General features: G+C 37.7%; 1 protein-coding gene across 2 annotated transcripts in view; it reads left to right on the top strand.

The window, feature by feature from the left end:
* MTX2 (metaxin 2) overlaps positions 1-13,691 on the top strand; it is a 63,516-nt gene that overhangs the window by 8,635 nt on the left and 41,190 nt on the right. The window lies entirely within an intron of this gene.

Genomic DNA, 13,691 nt, shown 5'->3' with positions numbered 1-13,691 from the left:
ATTTTGTCATGGCAATTCCCATTAACTGTAACTGCATTAGCAAAATAGAAACCATAAAAAGCATTTCATTATGCTTATACACTTAGCTATGTTTTTGTACTGATTATATATATATATATTTAAACATCTTTATTGGGGTATAATTGCTTTACAATGGTGTGTTAGTTTCTGCTTTATAACAAAGTGCATCAGTTATACATATACATTGATTATATATTTTTATCTCTAAGAACTTTTATAAACCAGAGAAGTTTCTTCATGGCTTAACCTGAGATGTTATCATTCCTAATTTGGTTAGATGGTTTTATTTCCAGACTTACAGCAATTTTTTGCTGTCAGATATCTTTTAGGCTTTAGATAGCAAAAGACCTGCTTGTATTTTCCACAGAATATGTTTTTAGGTTGAGTATCTAATTTGCATTAGGTGCTCTGCTAAGTGCTGGGGTACAAAAATGAGTAACAGTTGTTGCCTTTGGTGAACTTATATTCTGGTGTTGGTCAGATCCATTGAAACAAATACAAAGTGGTGTATCCTGTAATAGAAATGCTAATTTACTGAGCCTTTTACCTCCCTTCTCTCAAACTGAATTAGGGGTGTTAGATATTTAGTGAACATCTCAACTCCTCTCCCTGCCCCTCACCTTCTGTCTAGCGCACTTGTGATTATTTTTTTTTACCCAGTTCGTATTTCGTCTCCTCTCGTGAATTCTTTCCTGTCTTCCTCAAGCTGATGGTTATTTCTTCAAGAGGATTCCTGTAGTGCTTTATACATCCCTCTGGTCTGATGCTTATATTAATAACTGTTACTGAGTACATTCTGTGAGCTTAGAGACTGTATATGGCATTTACGTAGTTTATCTAATTTTATTCTTCCAAGAACCTTACAAGGTAGATGATATTTCCCGTTTTTACAGGTGAAGTAAATGAGGCAAGAAGAGGCTATGCAACTTGGCTAAGGTCACTTAGGCAATAAGTTGTAGAGTTGGGAGGGGAACCTGGGCATGTCTCACTTCAAGACTTATGTTTTTTCCCTACACCACCTGTATTCATTTATTGTATTGTAAATGGTTATGTGCATCTCAGTCACCTCTTCTCACTCCCTCTGCTCTGTGCCCCCCACCCGCTCAACAAAATTAGATCTTAGAGAGCAATGGCAGTTTTATATTCATCTTTGTCCATTTATCATAGTCCCTGGTACATTTTCCAAGTTTAATAACCTATGGTTGTTTAGTTAAGTGCTTTAATATATTTTTTTCAGCCTCTCTGAGGATTTTCTATCCCTGTGCTTCTGTTCATGAAGGGATTCTGTGATGGTTGGTCTATGTTATCTTATTTCTTGTTTGTTTTTTCCTTTTTTTTTTTTTTGTTGTTCTTGGGGAATCTGGCAATTCTGCCAAGACTTCTGCAGGTATAACAACAGATCAAATCCTCTGTAGGGAGTCATCTGTTTCACGGCTAGCTGAGAGGAGTGAGGGAGGAGGAATAGAGAGTTCTTTGGTTACCTAGCTTGATATGAGAGTGAGTATATGTCACGTACTAGAAAAGGGCAGATACTTAAAATAATAGGTACTATTGTTACAGTGATTGTAATTGGTTTAGAGTAGTGGAGAGGATTGTTTCTTAGTTGGAGGGACATTTATTTTCCATTTTCTAGGATCAGATTTAGAGAACCATTAAATCTTGAAGGTTAACACTGTTAACAATGTTGAGGTCTGATACTTGTGTGGGACTGTTTGTCTTCTCTCTGTTTTTTGGCCAGATACTGCACTTCTAATCTTAACCAGCTGTTTTTGCATAGTTCTGCTATTGATCTCATATTCATCTCTATTTCTGAGAAAAGTTCAGACACAGTGTCAGTGTTTCCTCTTTTATGAATTACAGATTACCATTTTTAAAAAGAGAATTCAAATTTTGAGCCCTAGCTACAAGGTTCATATCTGTTCATAGTCACCTGGAGTTGGCCTGCTGTTTATTGGAAATTAATGAAAAATGGTGGATCTTTTTTATAATGGGGTGAAGTCTAAATATAGCCATTTGAGAGGATGACACACGAATCCTTACTAAGAATGGAAGGTTTTCAGTTTAACTTGTATTCATTTTAGCCTGAGTTATTGCCTTGCTGATGCTGTGAATTTGTTTTCTTCACCCTTGTTAACCTCCGGAAGTTTGTCAGTTTTATGAAATTGATCCTTGAATACCATTTTGAAATTGATCTCTAGTGTCACATAGATAGGTTCAGATGGCTCATGTTCAAGTCTCATAACTACTAACTTAATTTTACTTTCCTTATTGATTACATCTAATGGAAAAACTATCATTTAACCACTTTTTGGTTCCAAAGCAAGTGCAGCCTCAGTTCATTAGTCTTAAAAGCTTATTCTGGAACACTATTAAATTGCAACATGTTACTAAAGCATGTTTTAAAACATGGCTTTAAGCCATATCCACAAATACTTAAGTAGAATAAGATGGGTAAAAATCTTCTTGAATAAAATTAATCTACATAGATCCTTACTGCCACATTCTATGAGGCAAATGAATAAAAGGGGTGAAAAGAACTTAATCTTATTTGAAGTGTACTCCATGTCCTGTGGACAGTACTTTTTTTTTTTTTGTGATGGTGGTCGCAGACCATCTGCATCAGATTTACTGGGAGTGTGTGTGGCAAGTTTGGATTCTTGGCCCTCGTTTCTACAGTATCAGAATATCTGAGTTTAGGGTTTGGTGGAAATATGCAATTTTACAGAGTTCCTTAGCGGATTCATATACATTAATGGTTGAGAAGCATTGTTGTAGGATGATTGTAATTTCTTTAATTATAATTAATTAATTATTATAATTATTACCTAAGAACGTTTATTTGTGGGCTTTGTAAGAAGTTAGCTAATACAGTTCTGTGTTCATTGAATCTGGAGCCAGACTACCTGGGTTCAAACCCTGGCTCTTGTCACTTATTAGTCACTGTGACTTTGGCAAATTACTTATGGTTGTTCCTTAATTTTCTTATTGTAAAATAGGGATAATAATAGTAGTGTCTACCTCATAAAGTTGTTGTGAGGTAGTTACTATGTCAGGCACTTAAGTGCACAATAAATGCAATAAGTCTTTTAAAATCTATTTCAGTTTTACTGAGGTATAATTTATATACCCTTTTAAAGTGTACAATTAATTTTTAAAATATATTTGCAGAGTTGTGATTATTACCACAATCCAGTTGTAGAAGAAACATTTTCATCACCCCCAAAAGAAATTTCTTGCCTGTTTACATTCCCATTCCCATCCCAGCCTGAATCAACCACTAACCTACTTTCTGTTTCTGTAGATTTGCCTATTCTGAACATTTCATATAAATGGAATCATACAATGTGTTTTCTTTAGTGACTGGCTTTTTTCACTGGGAATAATGCTTTTGAAGTTCATCTATGTTGTAACAGGTATTAATGCTTGGCTCTTTTTTTATTGCCAAATAGTATTCTATGGTATGGATATACCGCATTTAGTTTATCGACTCATCAGTTGATGGTCATTTAGGTTGTTTCCACCTTTTGTTTACTGTGAATAACACTGCTGTGAACATTCTTGTACAAATCTTTGTGTGGATATGTTTTTCCATTTCTCCTGGGTGAATACCTAGGAGTGGAATTGCTGAGTCATAATGGCAATTCTGTGTTTAACATTTTGCGAAACCTCCAAACATTTTATACTCGCACCAGCAATGTGTGAGAGTTCCAAATGCTGTATATCCTCTAAACATTTGTTATTGTCTGTCTTGTTGATTAAAGCCATTCTAATGGGTGTGAGGTGGTGGCATCTCATTGTGGTTTTGATTTGCATTTCTCTAACAACTCATGATACTGAGTATCTTTTCATGTGCTTGTTTGGCCATTCATGTATCTCCTTTGGAGAAATATCTATTCATATCCTATGCCCATTGAAAGGATTGAGTTATTTGTCATCTTTGTTATTGAGTTGTAAGTTTTTTTATATATTCTAGATACTAGCTATAAGGGTCTTAAGGGACTCTTAACTGCTGTCACCTTCCCCCCCGCCCCCCACCATTATCATCTGCCTCAGTAGCAGTCTAGGTAGTTTTTGACCAGAAAGAGGTAGATTCTCATTATTCTCTAGTTTCATTTGGGCACCGACTTTGGTTGTAAGAGAGAAGTTCTGCCCTTTACAAGTTTTCCTAAATTTTCAATCTGTTTTGCTTTCCTTCTTCTGCCTCCTGAATGGCAGGATATTAGAACCCATTTGCCTTGGATATTAATTCTAATGTATCATTCATTCATGTGCCCTCACTTTGAATCATTTTAGTCCTTTGTTTACCACGTTGTTACAAATGAATAGGTGGTTGGAGATATTGATGAGGGATTTGTGGGGTTGATGATTTGTCTGCCATGGGCTCAGTAAATTGGCATTCATTTGGCATTCTGGAGATTGTGTGCTGTTTTATGTAATTTTTTTTCTTAGCTCTGTGTAACATGTAGACAGAATTAAGCCTTGTTATGGGTGTATCAGATGATCTTTATTGTTATTTTCAGATAGGCTCCAGTATTCGTCAGAGTTTTAAACTTGAAACATTATAAAGATAACAGATAGGGAGATGGGCCATATGGCACCACTAAAGTCTAAGTGCCTTAAAGGCAGTTACTTGATTTTCTTTATAATTTTATCCCTAGTGCTTAGAATGGTACCTGGCACATTATATTCAGGGTGTGTGTGTGTGTGTTTGTGTGTGTGTGTGTGTGTGTGTTCTGTGAATATTTACTGAACGACTGATAAAACGGATTTGTAGGATGTGGCTTAATTTACTTTCTAAAATGAGAGCTATGTACAGTTTACTACACATACTTATATGCAACAAGCAATAAAGAATATGCAGTGGATTCTGATGTCAATCAACAAGTTTTTAAGGACTGATGATAACTTGTAGCCAAGGGAATGGTTCTAGTGTGAATCTTCTTCCAAAGTTTGGCAATCCCTTTGTATTTTTGTCTTACACTTCTCTAGTCTGTCTTAGAATGTCTGCTCCTTGCTTCAGGACCCTTATTTCAATCTAAGGTGTTTTTTTTTTTTTTTTTGGTGGTATGCGGGCCTCTCACTGTCGCGGCCTCTCCCATTGCGGAGCACAGGCTCCGGATGCGCAGGCTCAGCGGCCATGGCTCACGGGCCCAGCTGCTCCGCGGCATGTGGGATCTTTCTGGACCAGGGCACGAACCCATGTCCCCTGCATTGGCAGGCAGATTCCTAACCACTGCGCCACCAGGGAAGCCCTAAGGTATTCTTTAATCTTTCTATCTGCACTTCCTTGCAGTATATATTTTAAGTGGCTCCTGTGATCTGAATGTTTGTGTCCCCTCCAGATTTATGCATTGAAACCCTAATCCCAAGGTGATGGTATTAGAAGGTGGGGACCGTTGGGAGGTGATTGGGTAATGAGGGCAGAACCCTCATGATTGGAATTAGTGCCAAGAGATCCCAGAGAGCTCCCTAGCCCCTTCCACCATGTGAGGACCCAGCAAGAAGTCACAGTCAGTGACCTGGAAGAGGTCTCCTACCAGAACCCAACCATGCTAGCACCCTGATGTTGGACTTTGAGCTTCCAGAACTGTGAGAAACAAATTTCTGTTGTTTATAAGCCACCCAATCTGTGGTATTTCGTTACAGTAGCCCAAGTGGACTAAGACAGAGAGTAGCCTTACCACTGTGTTACAAAATACTACCTGTCAGTATTTTAAATATTGGAACTATTTTAAGTTTATGGAAATGACAGCATGGCACTACACCTCTCCATTCTCTAACATGAGCCACTTTCTTTAAAATTTTTAAAAATTGAAGTATAGTTGATGTACAATATTGTATAAATTATGAGTGTACAATATAGTGATTCACAATTTTTAAAGGTTATATTCCATTTATAGTTATTATGAAATATTGGGTATATTCCCTGGGTTGTACGATACATGAGCCACTTTCTGACATGAACATTGATCTCCAACTGTTGAGGTGATGGGAGAATGTTTTTGTTTTTTTTTTTTAATAAATTTATTTATTTATTTTTGGCTGAGTTGGGTCTTCGTTGCTGTGCGCGATCTTTCTCTAGTTGCAGCCAGCGGGGGCTACTCTTCGATGCGTTGCTCGGGCTTCTCACTGCGTTGGCTTCTCTTTGTTGCAGAGCACAGACTTTAGGTGTGTGGGCTTCAGTAGTTGTGTCACGTGAGCTCAGTTGTTGTGGCTCACGGGCTCTAGAGCGCAGGCTCAGTAGTTGTGGAGCACGGGCTTAGTTGCTCCGCGGCATGTGGGATATTCCCGGACTGGGGCTTGAACCCATGTTCCCTGCATTGGCAGGTGGATTCTTAATCACTGCGCCACCAGGGAAGTCTGAGAATGATTTTAAACTCTTATTGTGTGAAGAGTCATGTCCTGCTTACACATCTTTGAATTGTACTATAGTTTGCAGGCTGAATTGTTGAATCTAATATATAGCTCTTAAAATTCTAGCTTTGATAAAGTCACATGTCATCATATTTTAACTCTGAACATCTTAAAAATCTACTTTAAATGAAGGCTTCATATCATAACTGCCTAAAACTTGACAGGTGTTGAACTTAGTGTCTATGTTGATATCACTGAGATCATCAGTATAGTATTTATGTCAAACAGTAAATTTATTTCCTTCCTTTCTCTGTGTGTCTTGCAGTAACTTGTCCATGTTTAAGAGCTGTCAAATGTTCTTTGAGCATTTTGTTATATTAGTCGTATTTGCATTTACACCTTTGGCAGAACGACATCCAAATTTGGAGATAGGTTGCATGCGTTTCTTATTCCTTTAGACTGTCTAAATAGTCTTTGGAAGCGGAAGAGATGACATCAATGAGCTTTTGGAATCTAGTTGCCTAAGGATAAACTGGGTTTGACTTCATTAGTGCACAAATGATAGTTTTGTGTACAGTTATTATAGCATTAATCTACTTGATGGATTGGAAATATGACAGTACTGAAGCAGCATGTAATATTAGTGCCTATTATCCTACAAATTATGTCTTCACCTACATTCATGTGCCAGAGGAGTCATGTTGTACATTAGGAATGAAGAATTAAAAAAAAAAAACCCCGACAACAGAGGGCATCTCTTTTTATGGCCCTTCTCTTGTCCTTTTAGATTAGATCATCAAGAGATGGACTTTAGAATTAGACTTGTTTATTAGGTCATAGCACTTTCATACTGTGAAATACCCTGAATTGAATGGAATAGATAGATCATTTGCCACCAGAATGACTTATCACCCAACTTGATACTGTAGAAAATACTGCAGGTAAAATGGAGTCTTTAAGAAACCTAGGTATATACATATGTGAATTTGTTGGCCAGTAGTCATTTCTCTAAAAATTGTAATGGTTTGTAGTAGAGAATATTGATGTTTTTGTTATATTGGTTGATAAAGCTTAAAAATAATAGGTACCTGGGGCTTCCCTGGTGGAGCAGTGGTTGAGAGTCCGCCTGTCGATGCAGGGGACATGGGTTCGTGCCCCGGTCCGGGAAGATACCACATGCCACGGAGCGGCTGGGCCCGTGGGCCATGGCCGCTGAGCCTGTGCGTCCAGAGCCTGTGCTCCACAACAGGAGAGGCTGCAACAGTGAGAGGCCCGCGTACCACAAAAAAAAAAAAAAAAAAAAAAAAAAGGTACCTTAAAGATAATTAAATGAGAATCAAGTATGTATTTCTGGGGGCTATGGGTTTTGCTTTATCATGTGTGTATTTCTAGCACAAATTCATTTATTTGTGTATTGTTTATTTTATTTATTTATTTATTTATTTTTTGTGGTACGCGGGCCTCTCACCGCTGTGGCCTCTCCCGCTGCGGAGCAACAGGCTCCGGACGCGCAGGCTCAGCGGCCATGGCCCATGGGCCCAGCCGCTGCGCGGCATGTGGGACCCTCCCGGACCGGGGCACGAACCCGTGTCCCCTGCATCGGCAGGCGGACTCTCAACCACTGCGCCACCAGGGAAGCCCTGTATTGTTTGTTTTATATTAGGGCTTTCAAAAGTCCAAAAGTATGTGTTCTCTCTCTTTCTAAGCTTTTTCCTCCTCCAACATAAATACTTGTGGGAGGTAGAAAATATCTTTGAAAAATTTAAAAACATTCCTTTGCATAAAAAAAGCTATCACTAAAGGCTGAGACTTTAAGAGGAATCACCTTTGCTCCTGGTAAAAGAGACACTAGTGTAAAATACTCAGGGCAGTTTTACCTGGGCAAAATTGGAAAGAAAGTAAAGGATAAAGGGGTTAAAAGACCTTTAATAATGTTATTTGGATAGAAAGTTATGCGGTGTTCTGATATTTGCTTTATTTCTAGATGTTTTTTATTTATACCTGTAAAATAGGAATATATTTCTTCTTTATAAAAAATGATAAACACTTTCATGGACCTTTTGCTAGGGAATAAGAAGTCATTCTAATTTTCAAGAATGAATGTAGGTCACTTAAGAGTATCTTGGAGTAAGTTATTGCTTTGGTATGAAAATGATATAGTAGTTTCTGATTGTGAAAGAATTAATTTCTGAAAGGTGGGTAGTTTTACTTTGGAACTCTTGTGGTAAAGATTAGTTTTAAATGATACTTGGACCAAAAAAATTTAAATATTGCTTAATTTGAATTTCATATTTTGGCATGTATTGTACATATTATTATAAATGCCATATTCAAGTTTGGAGCAATTGAGAAGCCTAGTCTTTAATAAATAATCTCAGGACCATAGGAATTTTCACATTCTAGGAACTTAACTGCCTAGAAATGGAGATAAGATATTGACATAATAATAGAATAGAGAAGAAAGCAATATATGATATAAGACAAGTACAAACTGCTATGAGCAGTATAGATAAAGGAGAAATTAGATTTGTTTAGTTACAAAAGCCTTCTTGATAGAGGTAGCATTTTAAGCTTGGTCTTGAAAAAGGTGTAGGATTTGGGTATGTGGTAGGGAAGGAATATTCTGGACAGAGGGGAACAATTTGAGCAAAGTCACTAAGGTGAGGAAGTATGAAGTATATGGGGGAAATTTTAAGTACTCTGGTAGGATACAAGGGTACTATTATTAGGTAGATGGGTAGGCAGGTATTCCCCCCCCCCATTAATTTGTGTGTGTTTTTTCCAAGCTTTTTTCGTGGTCAAAAAAGGTGATTTCACTAGAATAGAGGAGGAATCTTCTTTGTTCAAGGGTACGTGAATGGCTGGGTTCCCTGCTGAAACTTCAAATAAGTAGTTATTTAATTAGAACAATGTTTTCCAAGGTGGGGTGAGGTATATATACACCCTGTTTTATGCAGGACAATCCTTTGAAGTACAGGAAGAAAATATTGGAACTTAGGTTTCAGTTTATTTTTAACTGGTTTTTTTTTTTTAGTGTATGTTTTATAATGTGCATGATTTATTAGCTTAGGAATACCAGCCATATGATTTCCAAATCTATTTGGGTCTGCATACTCAAGTATTTCTTTTTTTTTTTGGCTGCGTTGGGTCTTCCTTGCTGCGCGCGGGCCCTCTCTAGCGCAGCGAGCCGGCGCTACCCGTCGTGGTGGTGGGCGGGCTTCTCATTGGGTGGCCTCTCCCGTTGTCAAGCACAGGCTCCAGCAGCCGCAGCACGCAGGCTCAGTAGTTGTGGCTTGCGGGCTCCAGAGTGCAGGCTCAGCAGCTGTGGCACACGGGCCCAGCTGCTCCGCAGCATGTGGGATCCGCCCCGACCAGGGCTTGAACCTGTGTCCCCTGCATCGGCAGGCAGATTCCCAAACACTGCGCCACAGGAGAAGCCCCCTCAAGTATTTTATTGATGGGGACATGAGATTTTAAAAAGTGATATGTTAGAGTTAAAGAATATGGAAAGGGGAATAGTGAGATGACTTGTCAGATGGTTGAGGGCCTTGTGTTGGTCTTAGGAGCATTTCAACAGTAATATCCAGTGAAAATTGTATATTTGGTATAAAACATAGAAACAGATTTCCAGTTTTAGGGTCAGTGCATAGGTAAGTTTACAGGATTAGATTCTGCCAACTATTTCAGGCAGCTGTTTAATATTTTCATAGTTGTGCGATTGGTTGTAGTATTGGAGTTCTCTGGGTAAAAGTTTCCCTTTTTTTGGCCAGGTTGTGTAGTTTTCTTATCTTCCCTGATTCATTCTTAACCTAAACAGTACAGAATCATAATAATGATAGTAGTAATAGTAAACACAAACATTTATTCAACCAGCATTTACTGATTGCCTGTTTGGTGCTAGGTTCTAGGAATTAGGTGGTAAGCAAAAGTCAGACATGAACACTGGATTCATGTGCTTATTTTCTAGTGGGGGAGGTAAACAAGTAGTCCTCAAATTCCTGTAAAAATGTTGACTGTGATAAGTGGTTCAAAGAAGTGTGCATCTTATTCAGGCTTGAAACAGAGAGGGTTTGAACTATTCCGGAGGTCACTGAAGTCTTCCCTGAGGACAGGACCAGCTACATAATTTGTAGGGCCCAGTGCAAAATAAAAATATGAGGCCCCTGTTTAAAAGAACAGGGGCCTCAAGACTGGCACAGCAGAACATAAAAGCACCCATGGAGCCCTTCTAAGTACGGGCTCTGTGCAGCTGTTCAGGTTGTAAGTCCATGAAGCTGGCCCAACCTGAGGAAGTGATGTTTTTGCTGAGATGTAAGGACACTAAAGGAGGGGAAGATAGCTCCAGGGTAGAGGAAACAGCTTAAATGAATCTCTGGGGCAGGAAGGAACGTGATGCATTCAGAAACTGGGTGAAGGCCATTGTGGCTGGTGTATAGAGTGGGTAGAGAGGAATGATGAGGCCAGAGAGGGAGAGAGGGTGATGTGTAAGGCCAAGCCGATCTTTATTCCAAGAGCCACACAAACTACTGATGTGTATGAAGCATAAAAATTACTTTTGATATGCAAATAATACCAGTAATTGGCACCTTGACAGTGTTGGACAACGTTGTCTCTCAGTCCTCATTTTCTATCAGTCTCCTTTTCAGAAACATTTATCCTCACCTTCTATATTTATTCTAAGCCTGGCCCTTCCCTAAGGCAGGTTTAAAAAGGCTCTTCACATCAGGGAGAGATTTTGGTGGTAGAAATTGAAAATAGGATAGGTGAGTCATGAAATTTTATTCACTATTGAATTAGTCTGTGGTCTAAAACATTTTAGGTTGGCTAAAGTAAAACTAGTAAGAGATGAAAATGTTTTATTATTTATTTTTAAAGATTTTTCTTTTTAAATGAGGCAGATTTTTAAGGTCTGTTGTCAGTACTATTATTTTGAATTCTTAATCTCCCTCTCTTTTACACATGATCAGGGACAAGGGTGGATATTAACTTCCCTAACCTTGGGAAAGAGGAGTGGGGAAGAAATTGTATTTTTGGATTTTGTCTTTCACATAACAGGCATTCTCAGTGAAAAGGCTTTAATTAATATTACCCAAACCAAGAAATAGGCTTTGTACTTTGTTATGTGTAGATAATGTTCATGATTCATGGACTTACTTATGAAAGCTCATTTCCTAGAAAGAAACCTACATGGTTGATTTGTAGATCCATTGCCATGCCACACAACTTAGTATTTTCACTATTGTCTCTCTGTTGAATAACACACCAGCCATTTCTTCTCCCATGTCATTCATTGCCTGATCATTCCCTGCATACTCTGCTATTTCTTGCCTCCTGGACTATGGATATATTGGAATTCCAAGCTGCTAAAATAGCATGGTTATATAGGTTTATATCCGCCTACTTGCCTTCTCTTTTTAAATGATAGGTTCTGTTTGTGAAGATAACATCAAATGTTTTGGCAGAGTTACTTTCTGAGAATTTACTTTCAATAATAATTCCTGAGTTGGAACATAGTCTGTATATTGGAGCAAGGAAAATATACTCCGTCATCCCCATTTCCAGCTTTAGGTTCTTAATAACAGAGCTTTTAGTATTTGTAGATAACTCCTTTGTTCTTACTTGCAGTCGGGTAATATGTTGCAAGATTTCTGTTACTTTTACATATGTCGGTTGTATTATATCAGGAGAAAGGGGGTGATGATAAATGAACTTTTAACTGGAATTACTGAACACAGAAGTTCCTATTCATATGAGAACTCTGATACTGCAGAGTAGTGAAGTAGCTTCTGATTTATCAAAGAACACTTAAATTATATTCAGCATATATTTAATGCTAAATGTATGTTTTTCCATTGTTTTGAAAATTTGTAATTCATGTCTAATATGTACACAAAATAGCTAACCGAAAGTTAAAATTACCGGAATATTTAATCAGAGCACCCTATTACTTTAACATAGTTGATAATTAAGTTCAGTAAAACTTTGATTAGCCAGAATGTTTAGGAGATTGACTGGTAGGTTTCTTTCCATGCACAATTAATGATCACCAACTGTACGCAAAACATGGCACAGTGTGGCATACACAGATGCATATGACATATTTGTGTCCTCAAGGAACTTAATTTCAATGTCTTTGGAACTTCTGTAAATTTTATTCCTCTGCCTTATTGCTTTCTTTAATAAGATTAATATAATGCATATAATAGAGTCTTTGATGATGTAGACTCTTATAATGAATGAACCTCATTGTATTCTTATATAGATGTAAACAGTGTAGGTGTGCTGATCATACAGTTTATCCTAAAAGGTTATTTTTTAGTAAATTGCTGATGTCAGCTTGTTTTTGTTTCCCTGACTTTTATTTTTAAAACTGTTACACAGGTTAATTGGGTTCTTATTGAAATTTTACTTTGTTAAAAAGTTTACAGTAACATATAGTAATATTTAGTTGCACTGCCTTTTTGGTATGTGAGTTGAAATTCAGTAGCCTTTACATATATGTATACAGACAGTCCCTAACTTACAACGGTTTGACTTACGATTTTTCGACTTTACGATAGAGCAAAAGCAATACGCATTCAGTAGAAACTGTATTTCAAGTTGTGAATCTTGATCTTTGCTTGGGCTAGCGATATGTAACTAGATACTCTTGATGCTGGGCAGCAGCAGGGAGTCACAGCTCCCAGTCAGCCACGAAATCACAAAATCGAAAGGGTGAACAACTGATACGCTTACCACCATTCTGTACCCATAAAACCATCCTGTTTTTCACTTTCAGTACAGTATTCCATAAATTACATGAGGTATTCAACACTTTATTATAAAACAGGCTTTGTGTTAGATGATTTTGCCCAACTGTAAGCTAATGTAAGTGTTTTGAGCACGTTTAATGTGGGCTAGGCTAGGCTATGATGTTTGGTAGGTGAGGTATATTAAATGCATTTTCAACTTACAGTGGGTTTATCGGGATGTAAACCCATGGTAGGTCAAGGGAGGTCTGTAATACTGTGGATAAGAGTGTGCAAAACTGTGTATGGTCCATTATTTGCTTGGTGACTTCATGTATTATCCCTAAGTATGAGTTTAATTTCGTGTAGCCCAGACCAAACCAAAATTTATAATTTACAATAATACAATGTTTTTCTTTTCATTCTAAAGTGGAAGTAAAAGGAAATTAAGGTGTCCACCCCTCCCTCCCACTCCTAAGACTGTTTTAGTGCATCTTAAATGATCAGTCTTAAGAAAAAAATGCTTCATGTGTATAAATTTCTTTTTTAAAAAACCAGCTGGAAGTATATATTAAAAAAATAATTTGT

Source organism: Globicephala melas, chromosome 7 (assembly GCF_963455315.2).
Source record: "Globicephala melas chromosome 7, mGloMel1.2, whole genome shotgun sequence".
NCBI lineage: Eukaryota > Metazoa > Chordata > Mammalia > Artiodactyla > Delphinidae > Globicephala > Globicephala melas.
The sequence above is the reverse complement of the archived record's forward strand: the minus strand, read 5'-3'. Positions and strand labels throughout refer to the sequence as shown.